The sequence below is a fragment of the Mustela nivalis genome, assembly GCF_964662115.1.
Source record: "Mustela nivalis genome assembly, contig: HAP1_SCAFFOLD_702, whole genome shotgun sequence".
Classification (NCBI taxonomy): Eukaryota; Metazoa; Chordata; class Mammalia; order Carnivora; family Mustelidae; genus Mustela; species Mustela nivalis.
In genome coordinates, this window is record NW_028135961.1 from 79,373 (window position 1) to 100,333 (window position 20,961).

Genomic DNA, 20,961 nt, shown 5'->3' on the forward strand with positions numbered 1-20,961 from the left:
AAACATTTTCCTTTTACTTATATGAAATTTCTATCCTTTCTACAGTGAAGTTGTATTACTTGGATAATTAAAAAAGCAAAGGGGGGAAGCTAGCCAGCTGATACTCACATGAAATTTATTAGTAAAGAGATGGTCCGTCCTAAGAGAGGGGTAGCCAGGAAGACAGAGGAGACGTGCGTACAGACAACAAAACCTTCGGTGGGGCTTGGGAAGCTTTACTAAAGTGTAAGAATTGAGAGAAATCCAAGCCAAAACGTTCTATATGGAAAAGGCTGCCAAGGGTGCCGGCGCCCATCGCAGGCAGGTTTTCCCAAGCACAGCATCCCACAAGGTAAAGAACAGAAACAGAAATAATCTCAAAGGAATATGGATATTAAAATAAACATAACCTTGGAAGGACTATGTGATGCTGCTGCTGGTTTGGGGGAAGTGAAGAAGACTTCCATCCTCTGGGAGTGGTAAGAGACAGGGCGGCATAGTAAAAGATCTCTGTAGCATTAGACTTTCTTGAATGTGAGGGCAGGGTCTGCCCCTCAGACCTAGTAACCTGATTACTGAGGTTACTAGGTTACTAGGTTACCTCAGACTAATAACCTGATTACTGAGACGTCTCTGATGCTCAGTTTTCTCATCTATAAAATGGGAATAAGGTTACTTACTTTGGATGCTAGGTATCCAAACCCCTCCCTCCTGCATTACGAGGGAGGCTGGGAAAAGCCATAGGATAAAAATAACAAACCGTCCACAGAGAATTATTCGATTTTATTCGATTAACAATGATCCCAGCCTCATTTTCTTCTCCCGATCGCCTCCCCAGTAATGGGGAGGGCAATGCAGGTGCGGAGAATCGAGAAGGTGGGGCTGGGAAGCTGGTAAAAACCCCAAACGTTCCTGTGTTTATTTCTGCCTGCTTGTCCGGGACCAGTGTTTCACAAAAGGAGTGAGAAATGAGTAACCACATGCTGGGCAAGATGTTCCTGAGAATGTCAGGAAGCTTGTTTGTCAACCTTAATTGACAACTGATGTTTCAGGACAAAGCATGATTCTCATAATTTAATGGGACAGCATTGCTACTTAATGCCAGAGGGGGCAAGAGTGACTATAGGGCCAAAGCCTGTAGAAAGGAGAAATACGGACAAAATAATCCCCTTTTTGTTTTAGGAAAATGTAAAGTGGTGCCCCAGGGATTGTTGGCAAATATTATCATCTTTGAAAGCTACTACTTAACACAAATTCCGGGAAACCAGAGACTTCTGGGTAATGTGAATCACAAGGAAAGAATGCCCTATTCTGTGGCTGCAACTTTTTAATGGAATACTGGTTGATTTTGAGTGAAGAAGGCCAGGGGTCAGGGTCAGTTTGTGAGAATTTCCTTCCTGTTTCTGTCAAGGCACCTCCGCAAGACGCTTCTTTCTTGGCCGTCTTGAAAAGTTTCCTGGGATCACCCACATGTGGGAGCCACCCATACCTTTAGGGGCAGGGCTCCCCCTTTTCTCTACATGGCTTAACTGAGGGTAGAGCTCAATAGCTCTGTGTGGACCTCTGTGTGCTGCGATGGCTTCTGAAGAAGATCTTTTCTGTGTCAGTTCCTAATGAAGAGTTCTGTGGTAGGAAAGGGCAGGGTGGGGACTGGGGCAGAAGGGTGCTTCCAAAGAGAGGGCCAGACTTGGAGGGCTCAACGTTTCTATTAGAGTCAAGGAATGATAAACAGCAACTTGGGGTTCGAGCATCGGTGGAGGGCAGGTGTGCAGGGGATGAAGCTGGGAAGAGTTTGGGACCTCCTAGCACTTAGGGAGAGGAGCTGGCCCCAGATAGGATGGAGAGAGTGCCCCTAGAAGTCCCCTCCTGGATCCGTACCTGTGCAAATATGGTGGAAGGGGGAGCCTGAGGAGAGGGAGGTCAGTTAGGAGAAGGAGAGAGTGAGGGGGAAGGGCAGGACTTGCCAGGGTAGAGCACACAGAGAGGAGGGGGACCCAGCGACATCAAGAACGTGGAATGGATAGGATTTGGTGATTTCAGTGCAAATGATGAAAGAAGATGAGGCAAGCCCCATTGGATGCCAGTGGTGCTCTTTACCCAACAGGAGCAGGGAACTTCTTATTTACTTCTCTGATATTTTCTCTGTACGCTGATGCTTATTTTTGGCTGCTAGTGGAATCTGAAATGGAGAAAGCTAAAGATGGCTGACTGGTTTCTTCCCCATTGCTGACAGGAAGAGAGTATATAGAACAGCCACTGCTTTCCCTGTGAGCCAGCTTTGTTCCTGGGGGAGAGACACGTATCCCAGCACGGAATCACGAGATCACCTGGCAGCTGTGGACTGGAGGTCGGTCCAGATGCCAAGGGGCTGAAGGGGGAGCCCACCTCTACCTCTGCCTGGGTGGACGTGGAAGTTGGGCATTTGTGAGGGCTTCCAAGAGGAAGCGACTCTTGAACTGAGGCTTGAGGGACACGTGGGCGTTCTGTGGGTGGAAAAGTGAGATGAGAAGTGGGTAAAGACATCGCATATGAGAGAACATGGCAAAGTTAGGCGATGGCAAATGGCGCAGTCTGGCCGAAGGCTCATGTGAGCAGAGGGAAAGTGTGAAATGAAGCTAAGAAGGAAATCAGGGGCAGAGCAGGAAGGGCCTTGAGGCAATGACAGGAAGTTACAGTCTTTGCCTTGTAGCTGATGGGGAGACGTTGGGGAGCTTTGAGGAGAATTACAGATGCCATTCTCTCGCCCACTCACGCACTCACCAGATGTTACTCAAGTTCCATGTTGGACCACTCTGGCAGCAGAGTGAAGGGGGGGAGGCAAAGAAAAGATGTTTAGCGGAGAACACCAGCTGTTTTCCCAAATGTACGTCTTCTGCCGGGATACACAGCTAGATAACAGTTCTCTGTCTTTCTTGCTGCTAGGTGTGGCCATGTGCCCTTATGCCAGTCTACGCCATGTGTGCAGAAGGGAGTTGTGCTGCATCCTGGCAAGGGCCTTTGAGACCTCTCCTGTGCTAGGCTTTATGCTTTTCTTCCTACCGGCCAACTGAGTTGAGACCTTGGAAACCAAGTCTGAAAGATCCTGGTGCTGCCATGAACACAGGCCTTCCTACTCTCCAGAATCACAACCTGGACTGTTATGCGAGTCAGAAATAAACATTTATTATGTTGAGTCATTGTGTGTTTGGATCGATTCCCATAGCTTAGCTACCCTAAGCGTACACAGTTGGTGTGAAGAAAATGGAGGTCTCAGCTAGGGCCATGATGGTTTTCAGATTTAAGGATGGTCCCACCACTTCCGGTTGTCTTTTCTGTGGTTTGGAAGGAAGCCCCAGGCTTAAGCAGGAGGGATCCTAAGACGGATCCAAGAGCTGGAGGCCATCTCCTGCCATCGCTCGTGGAAGTTACTAAGTGCTGTGTATGCCACTGTTTCTTGTTAGTGAGAAGGCAGGAGAACGTGTTGCTGAAGTCATTTTGGTGTTGTCTAAGGCAATTCCCTCCAGGACTCCTTCCCCATTTGCTTCGGCATGTTCAAAGAACTTTCTGGCTCTGCCTTGACTTGTCCCCGACCACTGAGCTCTTAGTGACTCTCCTCGTTCTTTCAGATGTTGACACGCATGGGCACCGTCTACATAACACATTCAAGCTTTTCCCAGCTTACAAGTCAAGTCGCTCGTGCCACGCAGCCCCTCCTCTAGCTACAGCGCTCTCTGTTCTCCCTCATCTCCCATGTTGGGAGCCAGGACTCTTCTCCAGCGAGCCCTCCAGAGCTGTTCCACACAAGCCTACCAGCTTAACTCTTTCTTTGCCAAACCCCATGGATATTACCCAGTCCTTATCCCTGGTGACCTTGAAGGTCTCCCCTCAGCTTCCCTGACTGCAAACTCTAAATCTTAGTAGGAGCGTGACTCCAATAACCCAATAATAGAATACATAAATATTCATGTATATGTATGTACATTTACACAGGAATATACAAAACGGCCAAGGAAATGTTAACACTGCTTGTGAACTATTAATCACGTATAATCACGTATTGATGGAGCCAAGGCCCCCCTCCCAGTCTTCGTATTTCTCCAATCTGTGTGGAGGGTCTTGCATTCTCTTTTACTCTTCATAGAGTTTTTCTCTGGTGTATGTTTCTTTCTCCTAGTTTCTTGTGCTTGGTGGGTTTATCCCTGTTGTCCTAAAAATCTGGCAGTCATCTGCGTTCGGTCTATCACCTTGATCCAATTCCAATACCACTCCTGCTGTACTTAACGAAAAAAAAAATATGTCTATTTTAGATCTTTCTGTCCTATTCCAGTCTCTTTTTTGGACTGATCATTTTTATTAATTGCTTTGTTTTATTTTTAGGTCAATAGCGATATTAGATACAGACCACAATTTTAGCTCCTTCCCCAAAGCTCCCTCTCGCTTTTCTTTTCGTTGTCTTTTTTCATTGACTACAAATTCCAGATTGCATTAGACATGGTAAGAGAGGACATCTTTATCTTATTTTTGGTGTTAGTGGGACTCATTTTTTTCACCATGTATATCATATTAGCTGCTGGCTGTACGTAGGCATTCTTTATCTTGTTTGGGTTCTATCTCTTTGTTCCCTCTCTTTCTAGGTTACTGAACAATTTAAAAAAAAAAGTGTTGATGTCGTATTTTTATCCAATTCCTTTTGACCTTCATGCAGAAGTGAGTTTCTCCCCATTTAACTTAATCAAATAAATACATTTCCTAATGGAGAGAGGTCATCTGTTACCCTGGTCTTCTTGCTTTGTGTCCAACTGTCACTGCAGAGTAGGATGAAAACAAGACCCTGAGTGACAAGTGACAGGACATCCCCCGCCCATGAGGAGGGCAAGATGGATAGACTGCGGTCTGATTTTCTAGTTTCTAGTGTTTTTTTCCCAGTCACAACAAGTTTTCATTACCCTCTGAGAGCAGAAGCCCGCCCCACAGAGAACAGGAGTCTGATCAGGCAGCTTCCAGGCCAGGACCTCAGGGCCCTGTTGCAGCCATGGAACAAGACAGAGCCACTTGGGGAACAGGATAGAAGCTATCTCTCTGGCTCTTCACCAACCACATAACCAGGTATAGACATGGCATGTTTTCTCCTCATCAGCTCAACATGCCTGGAAGGGAGGCAGGGGCCGAGGTAACGAGGACCTTCTACTGTTTCTTCTTGCCTTCTCCCCCTTTTCTGAGTAGGGGCTTTGATTCTGCACTAGTTCATATCTGACAACTGCCTTTAATCCTAAAACTTAGGACTAAGCCTCAGGAGTTCCAACAGCGATGGGCAAATCCTTCTCTTATGAGCGGTAGTTGGCAAAGGCGGCCAATTATCTCAGGTGTTCACAATTATTTCCTGGACCTTTCCCACAGAGTAGACGCCAATGAGTTATATGGGAGGGAGACTCTCCTTTTTTTTAAAGAAAGAATTCAGCAGTCATGGAAGTTGAGCCATCTTTCCATGAGTGTGTGATCCTAAATCCTGTCTTAATATTTAACTGTAAAGTAAGGCAATAGCTTAAAACATTTTAAGGTCCTAGTGAGGAGCCCAGTAGGCTAGGTTATCAAACTGTGGAAGAGGCTTCCCAGTGTGCTCGCTACCCCAAACAGATGTGGTGAGGGGAGAACTGGGAGCTCTGCCACCCTCACCCCCTCCAGCATCTTTCGCATTGGACCCTGGAGCTCCTGGTGGGCTCTAATCCCTGCCTGGCTAGAAGGAAAAACTTCTCCTCGTGAGTGTTCACACCTACCACGTGACTGATTGCTACGAAGACCGCTCCCTCGCACTAACACAGAACAGGCCAGGTGGGAGCCTTGATTAGGCTGCTCAGGGACCATGCACAGGGTTTTCAGGTAGATCACACTACTCTTTCAGCAAGGTAGAATGGGGGCTGAGAGGCCCAGCCAGTCAGGAAATGGACATGAAGATCCCAGGTCAAGTGAGACCAAGAGAGGAGGGCAAAGGGATCAGGTGAGAAGCAAGAGAGGACTTAAAAAGCCAAGGGCAGGTGAACATCATGAGGGAGGAAAGACTGTGAGGGAACAGGACAGACAGCGGAGGACAAGAAGGAAGGAACAGGTGTGCTGAGTAATGTGGGTGAGTCTAAGAAAATAATGGCCTAGGTTCTAGAAGTTTCCAGGCTGTGGTTCTCGGGAGGCACCCAGGTGTGCTTTTCCTTCTTGTTCTTGGATTTCTGTGACAGTCCTATGGATTCTCAAACAACTGACCTGTGTATGTTAGCTTGCGTGTTCTCGCAGCCAGAAGACCCAGCCCTAGACCCTGAGCATAAGAGAACCTCCTTTTGTAGGCAGTGGAACCGCGAAACTCTGTCTTTCCCCTCATCCTGTTTTTCCTAATTCTCCCACCTCACGGGAATCCCACAGGGACAAAGCATGGCTGGGAATGTCTGGAGCCTGAGGATTTGAAGGTCACCAGCAGGACTTAGAGCTCGCTCTTCACACTCATGTCCACGAGGTTGGAGATCTTCTATCCCCACAAGGAGGGCTCATTGAATGTTCTCAAGTTGCGAATGATTATCTACCAACAGTGCTGGGGAGCCAGTCTCCTTCCGTCCTACTTGTACCCCCCAAACTGGCCAGGACAGTCCCCCGATTCTCAGTCCCATTCCTTGGAAACAAAAGAGCAAAAGAACAAAAGGTGAGAATTATTTCACTCAGCATAATCTCTTTGAGTCCTGTCCATGTTGCTACAAAAGTTGGGTATTCATCCTTTCTGATGGAGGCATAATACTCCACAGTGTATATGGACCACATTTTTCTTATCCATTCATCTGTTGAAGGGCTCGAAGAGATTATGCTGAGTGAAATAAGTCAAGCAGAGAGAGTCAATTATCACTTGAGAGATTGACAATTGACAAAGAGAGTCAATTTCACTTATTTGTGGAGCATAACAAATAGCATGGAGGACATGGGGAGATAGACAGGAGAAGGGAGTTGGGGTAAATTGGAAGGGGAGGTGAACACTGAGAGACTATGGACTCTGAAAAACAATCTGGGGGTTTTGAAGGGGCGGGGGGTGGGAGGTTGGGGTATCAAGTTGTGGGTATTATAGAGGGCACGGATTGCATGGAGCACTGGGTGTGGTGCAAAAATAATGAATACTGTTATGCTGAAAATAAATTAATTAATTTTTTAAAAAGGTGAGAATTAATTGTAGGGGATGGGCATATCAGGAGAAGATTTCCGATTGTGGCTCCGAGGAGAAAAGAGGCCTGAATGTGATTTGAGTCAGCATGGAGAACTTTCCGTATGCCCTAGGATTCCCACAGAGGCTCCCCCCACACCCCGCTTGCTGACCTTAGGACCCATTTCACGGAGCAGCTCTTCTCAGATTGGGGCTCAAGGGTGGAGAGAAATTAGAGGGGCATGCCCAAGAAGAAAGGCATTCCCTGTGGAGAAAGAAGCACGGCGGAGGGTGCGGGGAGGGTCAGCATGCTATCTAGACGGAGAACTAAGGACAAGAAGGTAAACTGAGGCTCAATCCTGCCGTGCTCTGTGGGCGGGCAAAGTGGGCATCAGAGTTACAGGAATAGGAGAGGGATGTATCAGAGGCCCTGGGGAAGGGCTTGGCTTTGTAAGGACTGGAGTGAAGATGATGGGGGAGGAGAGGCCCTTTTTGAATCACTTTAAAAACCTGCAGAGACTCAACTGACAGGTTTACCAACAGATGTAAACATACTCTGTCTCAGTTAGGGGTAGGCTCAGAAAGACACACCGAGATCATGGGTAAATTAGACCGAATGTTTCATGTCTGCACTGGGGGAATGGTCTATGTCGCTAACATGTATGTCACTAAATCCTTGGATGTGCTTGTAATTTATATGAAAATGTTAAACAAAAACAAAAACAAAAAAACCCCAAACAATCCCGCCTCCCAAAACCAAAAAACAACAAAACCAACCCGGTCTCCCCCTTTTTTTTTTTTTTTTTTTCCTAAGAGAGTTTAAGCTATCCTATGGTCTCTAGCCTTGGATCTTTAATTCACGGCAATGATTTTCAAATCAGTGAAACATTTCCTGCATATTATCAATTTCTGACTACAAATTAGAAAAATGCAAACCCTCTGTCTTAGCACCCGGCATCTCTGAGAAGACATTCTTTTCACAATGACATTTGAAGGCTTTCTGGATGTGACCGATGGGACAGTCATTCTGAGTGAATTTAGAGATTTTAATTACTGTTGTATTTAATTGCAAGTGGGAGCTGTGGAAAAAAAAAAAAAAGCTGTCAACAAAGGAAGTAATTATTCCAAAGCATTACTTCTGCTCCCCGTTCTCAGTCAAAAATTTCTCACTAAAAATGTGTTTCTTTAAATGTAACTCAAAGCAGCTGATGAAATGTAAGACCATGGAAAGTTTCAAATCACAGAGCAAATGCTGGGGACTTGACTCAGTGGCAAAAGACCTCCCCACTGTCCCTCGTATCCCATCCCGGATGCCTGCCGTTTTATTTCCAAAGCTCAGTATTTTCCACTTAATCACTTCCTTTTCATAATACTTCTGGTGTCTCTGGAGTGTTATTACTGTTTGATTTTTCCCTTTTAATAATGACTCTGACTGTGGTGCCTTTTTTTTTTTTTTTTTTAAGAGAGTGGACAGAGCAACACTGAAGCTACCGACAACTGCCCAGACAGGAGGTAATCCCGCAAACCCTCCCAGGATGCCTGCGTCAACAGCCAAGGCCAGCATGTGGAAGGTAGCCTTTCCCAAGATCATTCCTCAGCGTCCTCTAGCCTGCTGGGAACCGCAAAGACATACACCATCCATAAGGCCCTGGGGACCTAATAGATGAGCAGAAGACGAGGTCAAAACCCAGAGTTAGATCGACCCTTTCTGGAAGACAAAGAGGCAGCCGCCTTATCAGTGAATTTAATGAGCACCTATTTGTGTGTGTTAACTTTGCCAAATGCAGAAATCCCTGTCTCTGGGGTGTTTATGATATATTGACGAGACAAGGTGCATACAGACCAAAATGACTTAATTACCATCTCCCCAGGCAGAGGTTCCTAGATGATCTTCCTCAGTGGAATGTCTCTTGTTCTTCCCCATTGGAGAACATCATGATTTTCCTCTTTTCTCCCCCCACATTCAGGACCCTTTTCTACAGATGTAATTGTACATTTATCGGCTTACCTGTTTCTTGTCTGTCTTCCCGTGCAGAGCTGAGCTGTAAGAACAATAAGGCGGGGGCTGTGTTCATTTTGCTGTTGCTCTATATCCAGAAGCTAACACGGTGCCTGCAACATAGTAAGTGCTCAATAAATGTTTCTTGAAGGGATGAACAAATGAATGAGTGAGTGAACAAAGGAAAGAGAAGCTTGGCTGGGGAAAGTCTCCTAGGCCAGGAGAACATGTCGCAGACCCAGCTAGAAAGGAAGCTGGTTGAAGCCCCTTTTGACAAGGATAAGCCACTTTCCTCCCCAGAAATGACTCCAAACGGCAGGTGGGTGGGTATCTCTATTCCTAGAGGGGCCTCCTAACTGAGGACCTCGTGGAAATAATAAAGGAATCCAACAAGGGTGACAGAGATGCCATTGAGAAAAGAACCACACATATTTTATTCTATATTAAGACAATCATTATATAACCAGGGGTAGAATTTTGATGACAGCCACCATCCCTTCCTCCCTGAGGGGCTACACAGAGCTGTTGCCCAGTGTGGCTTGGGGATCTGTTTCTGTTCTGGCTTGATCTAGATTTTTCTTCTCCCAGCCTCTGCTGACCTCCTTCTGAGTCTGACATAGGTCCTTAACCTACTCTGCCTGCTTGGGAATCCATTACTTCCTTGTTTCGGGGTCTTTATTACTATTTACAGAATATTCTCAGTCTCTGAAAATGTGATTGCTCAAATTTCACTTTAAAGACAGTCTGTATCAGCTGATATTTATAGGAGTTTTACCTCCCTACGTGCTAGGCTGCAGAAAGCCTCCTGCCGGGAGTTGAATGATGACTATCCCTTCTTCAGTTCTGTCTATAGTAACTCCCACAGGGCGCTCAGATATGTCACATGCACTTTTGTTTTGTTTTAGCTTAGCTTTAGGTCAGGCTAGTGTTTGGCTAGAAAATGAAAGATGGGTTTTACGTCGCTTTTCTGCTAGGCTCCTAGCAAGCCACTTGTGGTTGTGCGTGTGTTACTCTTTGGGAACTTAAATCTAGGAGGACTTGGAGCTCTCAAAATAATTTGCTTTTAGCAAGTGAATTCTTTCTTTAACTTTTCTTGCAAAGACACAGTATGGACCATTATGTCAATCCAATAAACTGTGAGGGTGTGGAACAATGGGGGGAAAAAAAAACACTGAATTGTGTGTCTGGGGGCCAGAGTCCAGCCTCGGTTTGGGCCCCAAAAAACTGTGTGGCCTTGGACTGGTGCTCATTTTTAAACTGCTATCAGCTCAAGCAAAACCTGGGTCAGAGCAGCTTTTGAAACTGGCCATGATCCACTGTTTGCAAAAAATTTTTTTTAATATCCATGCTTCAAATGGGAAAGAACTAGTAGAAAGCTTATAAGAATAGCACTGAAAACTGCTATCATCAGCAAGGAAAAGAAGTGAGGATGAGAAAAATATCCATTTTTTTTTCATTTCACAAAAGAATCCCAGCTTATTGTTTTCCCCCTTCTCAGCATACAGAGGCAGCCTTAAAACGTGAGTTAACCAAAGCAAACGATTCCAAGCTAATATTTTTTTTAAGATTTTATTTATTTATTTGACAGAGAGAGATCACAAGTAGGCAGAGAGGCAGGCAGAGAGAGAGAGAGAGGAGGAAGCAGACTCCCTGCCGAGCACAGTGCCCGATGCGGGACTCGATCTCAGGACCCTGAGATCATGGCCTGAGCTGAAGGCAGCAGCTTAACCCACTGAGCCACCCAGGCGTCTCCGAGCTAATATTTTGTTGTCTTTAAAGTTATAGTGGCATCAGATGATTTTATAGCCCACTGGGGCCAGAAGATTCGCTGGGAAGCAGAGTGTACCTACATGAGCAAGTTGTACTATATAAAGTGGCAAGTGATCTCAGACAATTACAGAAACCTTCCTGTCTCAGTTGGTACCCTGGAGACAGCCGTTAATGCTGGCATACACTGCTAAAACTGTCAGCAATAAGACGTGAGGAAAACCCAAACCAGAACTTTTAACAAATTATGAGGTTGTGGAAAAGAGCAGAAACGTCTTGGTAATGATTTACATTAACGATACAGCTGCCTCCTCGAGCTCCCCGAGTCATAAAACACTAACAGCTAGGGGCTGAAAGGAAAACATGTGCACGTTACAAGGAAATGAAGATCAGAGAAACGGACTTTGCATGGGGGTGTGGTGGTTGCCAAGCTAAATGCAGAAGAGCCACGGTTCCGCTGATGCGAAAAGAGTCAACCACGACACAGGGAAGGCGGCCGAGTGGGCTTATCTCATGCACAGGCCTCAGTGACTAAAGGTGGTTCAGGTGGAAATCGCTGAGTTTAAACCACCAGCAGTAGTGATGGGGGCTATAGCTCGGTCTCCTCATCCGTCAACTATGGCCAATGGCTTCTGTAAAGAAAGCATTTTGGGGGCACCTGGGTGGCTCCGTGAGTTAAGGCCTCTGCCTTTGGCTCAGGTCACGATCTCGGGGTCCTGGGATCAAGCCCCACTTTGGGCTCTCTGCTCAATGGGGAGCCTCCTTCCCCCTCTCTCTCTCTGCCTGCCTCTCTGCCTACTTGTGATCTCTGTCAAATAAATAAATAAAATCTTAAAAAAAAAAAGCACTTTGAAGAGTGCCTCGTGACTGAACACTCTGGAAATGTTCGCTGTTACTACTCTCATTTCTACTGCCACTGCTAGGAATGAGCCTCGTCAATCCAAACCAGACTCTTTTTTTCCCCCCAAAACATGGATAAAACCAGAAAATAGTATCAGAAACTGGCAAACGACTTCAAGAGTTGGTTAGACACAAGTCTCTATGTTCCCACATTGTTGGTTTATTCGTTTTATTACTGATTTATACAACAAATATTCATTGAGCCCTGTACTGGGGCAAGGCTCCATGGCCTAGGATTCTGACAATGAATAAGATATAGTCTCTGACCCCGAAGAGCTCACAACCTGGCTGGTGGAGAGCAGACAGAGCAGACATTCTGAGGAGTTACATTTCAGGTAAGGGAGGGTACAGCGGGAGGACAGAGAAGAAGGAAGCCGGAGGGAGGAAGCCTTGATCCAGACTGTCTGGGGTAGGGGAGGAGAGTGGGGATGGGCCATGGTCAGGCGGCATTCCCTAGAGGTGATGTCTGGACAAAAATTTGAGGTGTCACTGTTTCAGTTAGAATGGAGATGGCCAATCAGATTGAGGGTAACAGCCAGAACACCTTGAATTCCCTAGCACCATTGACAAAGAACTCAAAGTGTGCTTTTGAAGTCAATGCCTACCTTTGTTCTTTCTTCCAATTAATAGAATGGAATCTTTATGGGCCATGATTTTATATTATCTCCTCTTGCAAAGGAAATGCTACTTTTATTTATTATTTATTATTTTTTGAGAGAGAGGGAGAGTGAGCTTGCAAGTGGGGCAGGTGGGGGAGGAGGGGACGGGGAGAGGGAGAGAGAGAGAATCTTAAGCGGGCTCAGCACAGAGCCTGACCTGGCTCTCGATCTCACGATCTCACCACCTTGAGCCGAAATCAAGAATTGGACGCTTAGGGCGCCTGGGTGGCTCAGTGGGTTAAAGCCTCTTCCTTCGGCTTGGGTTATGATCCCAGGGTCCTGGGATCGAGCCCTGCATCTGGCTCTCTGCTCAGTAGGGAGCCTGCTTCTCCTCTCTCTGCCTCCTTCTCCGTCTACTTTTAAACTGTCTGTCAAATTAAAAAAAAAAAATAAGTCTTTAAAAGAGTTGGACGCTTAACTGACTGAGCACCCCATAGAGGAAACAGTAATTTTCACGCTAACAGCATACATTTATAAAGGGTAACTTGCCACCATCACACTATGTAAGGTCCGTCTGGATGCATGAAGTCCTGTGGGGCCTTGGGCTGACCAAGACTGACCCCTACTAAGGTTGTACAGACTCCAGGTCTTAGGGCAGAGCTACTCCAGGCCCTGGTGTGTGCAACTGCGTTTCTGTTACACCACAACCGGGCAGGAGGTAGATGCGATGGCTGTGGCATCCTCTGTCAGAGGGAGAGGAAAGAGGTGGGGAAAAGGAACTCACTGTGAGCAGATAGAAGGCCAATGAGGCTACAGGTGAGGTCCTGTGAGAAATCCAAGACTGCCCTGCTCAGTACGCCATTGAGCAAGCGACATAAGCCAGAGAAAGGTGCCAGTCCCTAACCTCAGAAGAAGTCCTGGACACCAAGACACAGAAATCAAGATTTTTTTTCTAATCCTGAAATTGACCACTGTTGATTTTAACATGCAGTAGGACAGAGAGACGTTTTAGAAAGCCCTGGAGAAACTGTCGGTGAAAGCGTTCACATAGGGAATGTGCTTCCTGTTGTTCAATGCAGCTGTCTTCTTGTGGAACTCCCCTTTGAAAAATGAACTTGAGGATCTTCAAAGAACAGAGTTATGCTCCACCCTAGCTCTGCACATCTGAAAAATGGGAAAGAGCATTTTCCGTTCTTTTTATTGAGTCGTGACCCTCAAAATGCATTTCCTTAATTCAAAGAGTCCCTCTAACATTTGGTAGTTTAAACAATTGGTTTAAAATATGTGAATAACTAGGCTTCATTTGTTGGGAATCAAGACCACTTGGAGAAAAAATAGAGAAAGATGCAAAGAATGTCTGAGAATTGTGGGTATTTCATTCCTTTTAAAAACCACACTTCACTTGCTCAATGAAAAAGAAAAAAAAAAACCTTTTATTTTTAAAGCTTCTTTCAAGCTGAAACTGTCTATGTCCAAGCTGTAGCCTAGAGCAAAATTTTACAGCTGAGTAACAAACCTCTTAAAACAGGGATTTATAATGGAAATGCTATCCGAGAGTTAATTACAGTGGGCTCCAGAAGGGTGTAATTTTTTTCATCAGTTCGGAGAGAACGCCAACCTGGTGTGACCATATTTACCCCAAACCTCAGACTCCATTAATTCATTCCACTGGGCTATACAGCAAAAGCCAGTGTCCAGGTCCCTCTCTCTTTTTTTTTTTTTTTATCCACTTTATAGCCCTAGTTTGTCTAAAAGGTTTCAGAAAAAGAAAAGTTCTTTTAAGAGAGGCCAGTATCAATAACAGAGGTTTTAAATTAGGACAGCCAAAGACCAAGAACGAAGTCCTGCTTGTTCTTAAGGGAAGAAACACAAACACACTCTTACTAAAAACAAAGTTTAAAAACCTGAAACCTTAATTATCTTTAGACTTCTCTTTGGACTTTGACAGGGTAAGGTTTTCATTCCTAGGAGGTCTGTTTTCTGAAAGTGCACCTGCTGCCTCATTGATGACTAAAGGAGTTAGCCTGTGACCAAGGGGACTGGGTGACACCAGGACCAAAGAGCAGAATTACCAGGGGGGATTTAAAAAAATAGATCTGCCTGAGTTCTAACGCTAGAGATTTAGATCCAACAGCCTGGGGGTGGCCAAGAGATTGAAAAGTTCCCTTGTGGATTTTAACAGGGGGCCAAGACTCAGAATCAGAGCTCTGTCCCTTCTACAAAAAGTGGGGACCATGGACCAGTAGTGCCCGTATCATCTGGAAAGGCAGAATCTCAGGCCATGCCCTATTAGAACCGGTATTTTAGCAGGACAATTGGGGGATTTCCCCAGGGCATTAAAGTTTGGGAATCAGGGCCCTACACTACAGCTATTGCAAACAACCTGCTGATAGTCTCAGACTCAGTCTTAGAGGAGTTCCAGTATACCCACCGAAAATATGATCTGCCCAATGTTCCATGCAATAAATACAGATAGGGAGTATTCCTTCACCTGATCAGAGTTGGAGGAGAACAAAAGGATGGTACTGATGAGATGGGTGTCCCTAAAGCTTTCTGGGCTCTGGATTCAGGACACATGCAGAGTTGGAAAGTGGGACGACGGGAGGGGGAGGGAGACAGCGGTTGAAATGAGTGATGATTCATCCATGTTCATAATGGAGCAGCCATTAAATATTTTGAAAATCATCTCTGTTTTTCTGTTTTGGCACACCCCAGTGTGTTTCTTGTCATCACCTGAAGCATGCTAGGCTCTTTCCATCAAAAGTCCTAGTCCTAGGCTCTACTTCCCCCTGGACGCTCTTCTCCACATCTTTGCACGGCCAGCGACTTCTTGGCATAAATAACCCAGCTTGTCACTTGGGCAGCAAAACCCTCCTTGGCTACAAGCTAGCGTAGCCACCCAGAATTTTATAACATCATCTTCCTTTTAATTCCTTCCATAGCACTTATTCCATCCTGTTTCTTGGTTTTCTTATTTGTTGGTTTATTCTCTCTCTCCCCTCTTTAAAATGCATTCTTCATGAGAATGGGGAACTTGTCTTAATTCAGTGCTCTGTCTGCATTCAGTCACTCATTAAACCAGTGCTGCTTGTTCACGGGCCATCTGTTATGTGCAGGGACAGTTCTAGATGCCAGGGATGGAGTACTTTTAAGAGTGCCTGCCCTAGAAGAACTGTTCAATAAATCTTGATTGTTAAACTAATCCATGCTCTTCAACAAACATTTTTACAAGACCATTATAGGCTATTCAAAGTGCTGTGAGCTAGAGGATTACAAATGTAGATTCTAACTATAAGGAGTTCATATTCTAGTATGAACAATAAGGCAATAAGATAACCCGAGAAGCATTAAAGTAGCCTTCAGAACAAAAAGCTTTGGGAAGGACAGAGGTGAGTCAAGAATGCTACTTAGGAAAAAGTCGAGGGGAAGCAGTGTCTGGAGATCATTTTGAGAGATGACATTTCTAGAATACCCTTAAGGGGAAATCAGGTAGGACCAGGCAGAGAAATGATAGAATATTCCAGTTAGAGGACAAGGCTAAGCAAGAGATGTGAAAGAAGATGAAATGAGTGAAATGGTCAAGAGGCTCATGGGGCCAGAGGGAAAGTGGCATTCAGGTAGAAAGTGAAAGAAGTGATGCCGGAAAGTCAGGTGGAGGTACAACCCTGATAGGTGTACCACCAGCAGCATTTTAATCCGGGCTACCTTTCTGGCCAATAATTTCTCTGTATGCATTAGGGATTTTTAAATTGTTAATTCTCTTGGACTCAATATTCCCATTTTTAAGTTTTGTTTTGTTTTTTAAAGAAAATAAGCATATATTTGGACAGTGATTTATGTTTAAAATGTTTGTGGGTAAAGGGTTTATAAAGCTTTTCCCTATTTCTGCATGAGAATTTGACCTTCATTTACCTGGTAACCTGATGAAAGGGCGCATCAAGTATGTTGACAACTAGTCAACATGACTTATAGTAAACCTGACCTTGGGCTGTGCTGAGTGGCATCTAGGCTATGGGAACTATAAATAACAGATAGGAACCATAGCTCTGAGCTTCTCTGAGCATGTGCTCTTATAACTGGACATGTCCTTTATAAGGACCCTGAAACTTGTCCCAGTGAAACTGTTGTCAGAGTTATGGTTCCCTGGGGAGGCATAAAGCTTCTAAACCAGGACAGTTCCTGTGCTTAACTCGATGTGCATTTCATCTCTTTGCACATGAACTTCTGTGGACCACTGCAAGGAGTACCCATTTTTGCCCTTCCAGCAAGTTCTGTTCCCGTTCTACACAACTTTGAGTAGAATGTGTCATGTGCGTTCTTTGTGATGCTGAATGTTGAGAACCAAGAAGAATTCTTGATGCTAAATGTATAAACCAGAGTTCTGTTTTTGTTTTTATTTTAAGATTTTATTTATTTATTTGACAGAGAGATCACAAGCAGGCAGGCAGGCAGGCAGAGAGAGAGAGAGAGAGAGGAGGAAGCAGGCTCCCTGTTAAGCAGAGAGCCCGATGCGGGGCTCGATCCCAGGACCCTGGGATCATGACCTGAGCCGAAGGCAGAGGCTTTAACCCACTGAGCCACCCAGGCGCCCCAAACCAGAGCTTTATAAGATCAATATTAGGGGGTGCCTGGCTGGCTCAGTGGGTTAAGCCACTGTCTTCGGCTCAGGTCATGATCTCAGCGTCCTGGGATCGAGTCCCGCATCGGGCTCTCTGCTCAGCAGAGAGCCTGCTTTCCTCTCTCTCTCTCTCTCCCTCTCTCTGCCTGCCTCTCTGCCTACTTGTGATCTCTCTCTGTCAAATAAATAAATAAAATCTTTAAAAAAAAAAGATCAAAATTAGGGACAAGCTAAATGCCTAACAATAGAGGAATATACTCTACTCATAGAGTATAGTTCATTCAAATAAGCAAGAATAAACTATTGGCATTACTTCAAAATAAAAAGTTGCACAGCAAAGGAAATGATCAATGAAATGAAAAGGCAACCTACTGAATGGAAGAAGATATTTGCAAATCACCTATCGGATAAAGGGTTATTATCCAAAATATATAAAGAACTTACACAACTCATCACTCTCAAAAGTAATCCAGTTAAAAATTGATAAAATACATAAACAGCCACTTCTCCAAACATCCAGATGGCCAAAAGACACATGAAAGAATGCTCAACATCACTGATCATCAGGTAAATGCAAATCAAAACTACCATGAGATAGCACCTCACCCCTGTCAGAACGGCTGAAATAAAAAACCCAAGACATGAGTGTTGGCGAGAATGTAGAGAAAGGGGAACCATTGTGCACTGTTGGTGGGAATGTAAACTGGGCACCCACTGTGGAAAACAGTATGGAGGCTCCTCAAAAAGTTAAAAATAGGGATGCCTAGGCGGCTGAGTCAGTTAAGCGTCTGCCTTTGACTCAGGTCATGATCTTGAGGTCCTGGGATGGAGCCCTGAGTAGAGCTCACTGCTCAGCAGGGAGTCTGCTTCTCCCTCTCCCTCGGCCCCTGCCCCTGCTTATGCACACACATACTTTCTCTCTCTCAAATAAATAAAATATTTTTTTAAAAAGTTAAAAAAAAAAAAACTACCTCATGATCCAGTAATTGCACTACTGGGTATTTACCTAAAAAATACAAAATCACTAATTCAAAAGGGTATATGCACTCTTAAGTTTATTGCAACATTGTTTACAATAGCCAAATTATGGAAATGATCCCCGTGTCCATCACTAGATGAAGACATAAAGAAGATGTGGTATATGGAATGGAATATTACTCAGTCATAAAAAAGAGCTAAATCTTGCCATTTGCAACAACATGGATGGATCCAGAGGGTATAATGCTAGGTGAAGTAAGTCGGTCAGAGAAAGACAAAGACCACATAATTTCATTTATTTGTGGAATTTAAGAAACAAAACAAATGAGCAAAGTAAAAAGAGAGAGAGAGAGAGAGAGAGAGAGAGAGAGAGAGAGAAAGGTAAACCAAGAAATGGGCTCTTAACTACAGAGAACACACTGATGGTCACCAGAGGGGAGGTGGGTGGGGGATGGGGGAAATAGGATATGGGGATTAAGGAGTGCACTTGTGATGGGCCCCAGCTGACATATGGAAGCACTGAATCCTTATATTGTACCCTCGGAACTAACACTACACTGTACGTTAACTATACTAGACTTTAAAATAAAATTTGAAAAACAAATAGATCTACTTCATTCATAAAATGGAACATGAAGCAGCTCTAAAAGTTCATGTTTCTGAAGAATAGTATCAATGGGAAATAAATGGTCATAATATATATTAACTTAAAAAGTATAATATGAGAAGGAATATATGGTGTGAACACGTAACACATGTTTGTATGAAACAGGAAGGAGCTCCAACCAGAGTACAGGAAGAGAATAAGGCCACATATAAAGACATCTTCCATTTTGCCATCTTTTCCCTCCTCTCTTTTCCAAGGTGCAACTAATTTTCCCAACTCAGATATTGGTGATTCATGCCATCTGGGCCATCACAGAGCTCAGTACCCTGGCCACAGTGTCCAACTTATGACCAAGGTCAACCGATCAGGGTTTCTTATGCCCCTCTCCATAGTCACTGCCTGGGCATGTGGGCTCAGGTGGTACTCGAAGGTACAAATACTGGGACAATAAACTGGAACTCTTGATTTGTTTTTGGATGAAGAGATGAGAAAACAGTTGTGGCTAGCGCCCAGGTTCCTGCCATGAGGTGGGGAGCAACAGTCACCTTCCATCCCGCGGGCTGCCCAGGGAGGGACGGTCAACTTGTGTAAGAGTTAGACAATCACAATATCACAGAAATCCAGAACAAGGAGAGGATGCGACACGTGTTTGTTAAATTTAGTTCAACAACAGTACTTTTCTTTTTCTTCTCTTCTTTGAAAAAGCCTGCTAGCACCAAGGTCTCTGAGGTCTGCTGGTATGATCTGGTCTTAAAATCCAGAAAAGAAATGCTGCTCTAAGGAAATAATGGATCAGGCCATGGACCATGACTTACTTTTTTGTGCTTTGTTTCATTTACTAGATATTTTTACAGCTAAAAATTACTCTTAATATATATGTTGAACATAGGTTTTACACAATATGCATAGACATATATGTATGGCTTACAAGATGGTAACATGCAAATGATTTCATGATTTTTCCTCTTTAGGCTTAATAATGTGCCATAAGCATCCTTCCGTGCCAGCACACAGGGCTCTATGACTCTGTCATAATCACTCTTTACTACCCTCCTGTGAACTGACGGGTACAGTCATACCGATCTTGGCCACGTGACCTCATTTCACCGCTAGGTGTCTCAGTGTTTGTCTAAGTGGGGTTAACTGACAGAGGATTTGCTATAAATGAAAGTGAAATACTGTAAGTAAAACCCTTAGCACAGTGCTGAAACAGAATGGGCTCAGTAATTGGAGTTCTATCACTATTTCTCCTATGGAATTCTTACTCCATTAATATTGTCATCAGTGGATAACTGAGTTATTTCCGATTTCTGATTCAACAAACAAGCCCGCAACACACAGTTTACCCTTGTGTGATTTTTAAAGACTAAACTCCAAAAGCAAGACTGCTGGGCACAGTATATACCACACGCATACAAAGAGAAATGTGACAGCATACACACACGTATACACAGCATATACACAGCATGACCCCAGGACTTCGGTTACACAAAGACACTCTTATGAAGAAGAATATTTCAGGGGCTCAGAGGTTATCTCTTGGGAGCTGGCCAAGGGCTAGTCCTAAAGACACATTTCTTTGGCAAGTGTGGGGTCTGAACGACACAGGCCTGCTGAGTTAACCCTTTTCTGCCCCCGGGGAGATGCATGAGCCAAGACAGAGAGGTGGAAATGCACAACCCACACTTAGGGACAAGAGTGGAAACCAGTAGCATTAAAGGGAAGGAGAAGAGCAAGAGGTCAAGTGGAAAAGTAACTTGGCCCAAACCATGAAGAGGAACCATGGAGAGGTTCAATGCACAGAAGCACGGGGATGAGGATAACGCACGTGGGAGTGGTTTTAAAGATAAGCTGGAGGGAAGATTCTGGAGCCTGGGGACCCTGCCAACACATCGTGGGACAAGATGGCCTGAAGCAGTGGGAATGGAGAGGGCCTGTGCAGGAGACTGTGAAAAGCAGCCAACTTTCAAAGTCACTGAAAATGGGGACAAAGCTGAGGGGCTAGAATCCTAGAGCCCTCTAGGATCGTAAGCCCATGTGGTTAAAAGTAACAGCCTCCTGATACCAACAGACGTGCCAGGAGAGCCTTCGGATCCATTCACCAACTGTTTATCAAGGGCCTACCAAGTGCCGAATGAACCATCATCCAAATTTGGTTCATGAGCCCCCCTCCGTCCCCTGAGGAGCTTGTCGACAAAGCCTATTACACCCCCCAAGAGCTACCAAATTCAAGTCTCTAGTGCAGGGCTTGGAAATCTGCATTTTCTACAAGCTCCCCAGATATTCTCACCACTAAAATTTGAGATTCTCTGTTCTCTCTGGTGCCCAGAAAGTCATTTACACTGGGAATTTAAATATATCTCAAGT

At 44.7% G+C, this 20,961-nt stretch overlaps 1 long non-coding RNA gene across 1 annotated transcript in view; it reads right to left on the minus strand.

Annotated features, from left to right (window-relative positions):
• Positions 1-20,961, minus strand: part of LOC309857437 — a 207,567-nt gene that overhangs the window by 4,030 nt on the left and 182,576 nt on the right. The window contains exon 2 of the long non-coding RNA XR_014307716.1: positions 9,135-9,238. This is a non-coding gene — a long non-coding RNA (uncharacterized lncRNA). The remainder of the gene's footprint in view (positions 1-9,134; positions 9,239-20,961) is intronic.